Raw genomic sequence first — 6,000 nt, 5'->3', positions numbered from 1 at the left:
ATAACCAGAAGGCCTGTCCCTCTCCTAATTAATCACCACTGACATCCATTTCAAACCCCCGACTCCCACAACTACTTTGACTACACCTCTTCTCATCGACCCTCCTGCAAAAGGGCTATTCCATACTCCCAATTCTTCCGCTTCTGCTGCATCTGCTCCCAAGATGATGCATTCTACTCGAAGACATTCCAGATATCCTACTATTCAGGGACCGTAATTTTCCCATCTCTGTAATTAAGGATGCCTTCAACAGCATCTCCTCCATTTCCCGCACTTCTGCTCTCAAAACACCCCTCACCCCCAAAAGCAGTAAGGATAGAGTCCCCTTCGTCCTCATGTACCACTCCACCAACTTTCGGATCCAACCCATCATCTTCCGTCACCTACAATCAGACCCCACCACCAAAAAGATATTTCCCACCTTCCCTGTCCGTTTTCTGCAGGACTGTTCATTCCATGACTCCCGCATGCACTCCCTACCAATTCCTCCATCACACCTGCTACCTTTTCTTACAACTACAAGAGGTGTAACACCTGCTCCCCCACACCTCCACTCTCACCTCCTTCCAAGGCCCAAAACAATACTTCCTGATCCAGCATAGATTCACCTGAACTTCATCCTACCTGGTCTATTGTATCCATTGCACCCAACGTGTGGTCTCCTCTACAATCTGAGAAACCAAACAGAGACTTAGGGACTGGTTCGCAGAGCATCTGTGCTCTGCATGCAACGACCAACCCGATCTTCCGGTTACCATCCATTTCAATACCCCCTCCCACTCCCCTGGCGACACGTTCATCCTTGGCCTCCTCCACTGTCAGAGTGAAGCCGAACATAAACCTGAGAAACACCTGATATTTTGCCTCGGAAGCTTATAGCCCAATGGCCTCAACATTGACTTCACCAGCTTCAAAATGCCTCCCGTCCACCCCCAGCCTTATCCCATTTCCAACCCTTCCCCTCCTGACCTGTCCATCTTCCTACTCACCTATCCGTTCCACCCTTCACACGGTCCAATCACAATAACCACCTGTTACCATCCCTCCTGCCCTTCCCCCAGACCCACCCACGGGCCCCCCCCATTTATTTCTGGGCTCCCCTGCCCCTCCAGTCTTGACAAAGGGTTTCAGCCCGGAACACTGACTTACCTACTCCTCAGATACTGTCTGACTTGCTGTGCTTTTCCAGCCTCACACCTATAGACACTGTTTCTATAACCTGTGGAGGATGCAAGTGGGGAATTAATAATGGGGAGAAGGAAAATGGCCAAAAACTTAAACCAATACTTTGCTTTGGTCTTCATAATGTAAGAGACGTATAAACATTCTAAAGTACGGTGCTAATGGGAGGAAAGTTCTTGTAACAGTCCCTATTGTGAGGGACAATGTATTTGACGAACGAATCAGGCTGTAGGCAGACAAGTCTCCAGGTCCTTGATATCTACTTCTAAGGACTTTAAAGAAAGTGGCTACACAAATAGTGGAGCCATTGGTTGAAATATTCCTGAATCAACTAGATTCTAGAAGGGTTCCCGCAGACAGAAAACCATGAATGTGACATCCCTGTTCAAGAAGACAGGGAAGTCAGAAATTTGGAAACTATAGGCCAATTAACCTAATATTTGTCATTGGGGAAAATACTAGAGTCTGTTGCCAAAGGAAGAAATAGCAGGGCATTTAGAAAAGCTTAATGTAATCAAACAGAGTCAAAGTAGCTTCATGAAAGGGAAATCTTCTTTGACAAAGTTGCTAGAAGTCTTTGGGGATTGAAGAAGAGAGTTGTTACGGGGAACTGATAGATGTAGTATACTTGGACTTTCAGAAGCCATTTGCTAAGGTGCTTTCTAAAAGGTTACTGCATAAGATAGGAGCTCACAGTTTTGGGGGGGGGGCGGTTTGGAAAACTTGTTAACAAGGCAGAAGACAGAGTCAGGACTAAAGGGTCTTTTTCTGATTGGAAAGGTTTAATTACTGGACTGCCACAAGGGTCAGTCTAGGGCCCCAAAGATTTACTATCTTTGTTAAATGACTTCAAAGAAGTAGCACTGTGTACTGTGTCTAAATTTTCTAAGGATAAAAGTGTTGTGGGAGTACATGTTGTGCTGAAGATGTAAGAAATCTGCAACGGGATCTGACAGTTTGAGTGAACAGGCAAAAGCCTGGCAGATGGAGTTTAACGTAGAAGAATATGAGGTCACGCACTTTGGTAGGAAGTAGCAAGACACGGGCTATTATTTGAACAAAGAGAGAGCCTCCAAGTAAAGTGTGGCACAAAGGAATCGGAGTATTCTTGTGCATGAAATACAAAAGTTAGCAAGCGGGTGCAGCAAATACTTAAGGCGGCAAATAGAATTTTGGCTTCTGTGATCAAGGGTTGTAGCTTTAAAAAAAGGGAAGTTTTGTTGCAACTGTACAGTGTGTTGGTGAGACTGCACCAGGTGTACTGTGCACAGTTTTGGTTGAAAGTAAACATACTGAAATTGGGGGCAGTTCGAAGAGATTCACTAAGCTGATTCCTGGGTTGACTTATCAAGAACAGCTAACAGGTTAGGCCTTCATTTGTTAGAGTTAGAAGAATGAGAGATAATCATATTGAATCATATAAGATTATATGGGGCTTGACAGGGAAGATATTGAGAAGATGCTTCCACTAGTAGGGGAATATTGAACTAAGAGACACTCATTTAAAACTGAAATGCGAAGGAATTTCTTTGGGAAGTGAATGTCTGGAATTCTCTAACAAAGAGTTCTGGAAGCTAGAACACTAAGTATTTTAAAAGGAGGTAGATTGATTTTTGAAATATCAGCAAGTTGAGCACTATGCTGTTGATACCTGGGATAGATCAACAATATTGTTGAATGTCAGGGCAGGCTTGGTGGGGATTAAATTATCCACGCTCTTACTTTATATTCTACAGTCTTGTTACATCCTTGGTTCAAACATGGACCGAACAGCTGAATTCCAGAGGTGAGATGACAGGACTGGTCCTTAAGCCGTATTTGATTGCTCATAGCACCAAGGAGCCCTACCAAAACTGGAATCAATGGGTATTCGAGGGAGAGCCCTTAGCTGGTGGGAGTCATGCCTTGCACAAAGGAAGATGGTTATGGTTGTTGGAGGTCAGTCATCCCAGCTCCAGAGTACCTTCATGGGGACTGAAGCAAGAACACCTTCAAATGCTTCGGCAATGACAATGGCTCCTGACCCTTCAAAGCCTGCCCACCATCCACAAGACACCAAGTCTTGCCCAGATAAGCACAACTCCAATGACACTGAAGAAGCTTTTCACCATCCACGACAGAGCAACACACTTGAATGGTCCCAAATTCACAAACATTCACTCCCTCTAACACCAACGGTCAACAGCAGCAGCATGAATCATTTACGAGATGCATTGCAGAAATTTACCAAGCCGCTTGGACAGTGCCTTCCAAGCACTTCTGTCTGGAAGGACAAGGGCAGCAGCATCTGTAAGTTCCCTTCCAAACCATTCACCACACTGACATAGAAATAGATCACCATTCCTAAACTGTCACTGGGTCAAAATCCTGGAATTCCCTCCCTAAGGGCATTGTGGTTCTACCCCCAGCACATCCACTGCAAAGGTTCAAGAAGACAATTAACTTCTTAAAAAGGCAAATATAGATGGATAACAAATGCTAGCCCAGCCAGCTCTGCCTATGAGTGCATAAAAAATAATTTCAGATTTCAGATGCCTAGTTGTCCATTTCAATTGCAGACCTGGATCAGTGAAAAACTTTTCAGATATCAGTCTCAACATGACCTTTTATCATTGTGAACCCATCATCATCAATTTGCGATTAACATTGTATCAGTTAAAAGACAGGGCTTTTATGGATCATCAATAAATGCTGGTCTTGTCAGCAATCCTTACAACAAGAGGAATATATTTTTTTAAAATATGGACCACGTGAAACTTTCTCCTGCTCGCCACCCTATCCAGGATCTTCTCCTTTACAAGATACCAAAGTGTGGAGCTGGATGAACACAGCAAGCCAAGCAGCATCTTAGGAGCACAAAAGCTGATGTTTCGGGCCTGGGCCCCCTTTACTATTGTTTCTGCAATCGCTCTTCCCCCTCCACCCCATCCTGCCTCGACCCAGTTTCAATAGCAAGAAACTCAATATTTTTCTTCCACATCATATTCATCTCAAAACATGAACTCTGTTTTTCTCTCCACAGATGCTGCCAATCCTGACTATTTCTGGCATTTCTGTTTTATTGGTATAAAAGCAATGTATTGGTTGACTGAGTATTCTTACATACACACATTGCTTGATAAACTGTTATGATTTCTGTGTAGAAATGAATATCATATTACAATGTGGTACACTGCAAAAGAAAACAAAGATCTTTCAATATGGGCTCATAAGCTGTGCTGAATTCCAATAAGATGAACATTTGTTCATCATCAAAAGCCCAGAACACCCACAGCAGTAATAGCTAGGATTTATTAGCAGCATTTTTATGACCTTTAATGTAGTTTGCAGAGAAATAAGAGAATTTAATTTTCTCCTGCATCACTATAATGTAGGAAAATAAAATTTTACAAGTTAATACCAGTTTACACAGTGCAGCGATATGCCTAATGCAAACTCAATGAAAATATTATGGTAAGGATAGCCAGGCAGAGCCCCTCAGTATGTGTGATAAATACCATTTTTGTTTAAAGACTGGTGCGTGATGAAGTGACTGGTAAATTGAACGCAGCCTCTCCGTGAAGTTCCAGAACACTGACCATTAAATTAACATTGAATGGACAACTGGTATTGTGTGATTTTCTGTTGAAGAATTGGAATAAATGAAGCTAATTCCAGAATCAAACTGCTCCCCCCTATGCAGTCTTCATATTTTCACTTTAGCAATCATGTACACGGTCATTATTTGTTATCCTGAGCATACTTTCTGAAAGTGAAAAGCCTCAAGTATAAGTACAAACACAGCGAATGCTGGAGAACCGCTTCATTATAGAGTTATACGGCATAGAAACACAGCCTTTGGTCCAACTCATCCGCACCGGCCAGCCACCTCAGTCAGACCTTGTCCCATTTGCCAGCATTTGGTCCATTTCCCTCTAAACCCTTCCTATTCTTATAACCATCCAGATACCTTTTAAATGTTGTAATTGTACCAGCCTTCATCATTTCCTCTGCCAGCTCATTCCCTACATGTACCATCCACTGTGTGAAACAGTTGCCCCTGTGGTCCTTTGTAAATCTTTCTGCTCCCACCTTAAACCAATGTCCTCTCATTTTGGATTCCCTCAGCCTGGAAAAAAGACATTGGCTATTCTCCCTATCCACGTCTCGCATGATTTTAAAAGTCTCTATAAGGTAATCCCTCAGCCTCCAATGCTCCAGGAAAGAAGCCTCAGCTGTTTTATCCTCTCTCTATAGCTCCAACCCTCCAATCCTGACAATGTCCTGGTAAATCTTTTCTGCAGCCTCTCAGGTTTAACAGTATCTTTCCGATAGAAGGCCAACCAGAATTGTATGTAATATTCTAAAAGTGTCCTCACCTACATCCTGTACAGTCGCAACATGATGTCCCAACTCCTATTGTCAATGTTCTGACCAATGAAGGCAAAGCGTACTAAATGTGTTCTTCACCACTCTGTCTACCTACGACTCAATTTTCTAAAGAACTGTGCACCTGAACCCCAGGTCCCTGTGTCTGGCCACATTCTCCAAGGCCCTGCCATTAACTGTACTAATCCTGTCCTGGTTTTCCTCATCAAAATGCAACACCTCACATTTATCTAAATTGAACTCCATCTGCCACTTCGCGGACCATTGGCCCATAGTTCTGAAGAAGAATCATAGTGTGCTCAAAATGTTAACTGTTTCTCCACTGATGCGAGCAGACCTGCTGAGTTTCTCCAACATTTTCAGTCTTTGTTTCAGATGTCCAGCATCCATTGCATTTTGAGGTTACACAAGCACAAGCCTGGATCTTGGCGTATGGTAGGGGGCAATCAT

The sequence above is a fragment of the Stegostoma tigrinum genome, chromosome 8 (genome assembly GCF_030684315.1).
Source record: "Stegostoma tigrinum isolate sSteTig4 chromosome 8, sSteTig4.hap1, whole genome shotgun sequence".
Lineage (NCBI taxonomy): Eukaryota > Metazoa > Chordata > Chondrichthyes > Orectolobiformes > Stegostomatidae > Stegostoma > Stegostoma tigrinum.
Note: the sequence above shows the minus strand (reverse complement) of the source record.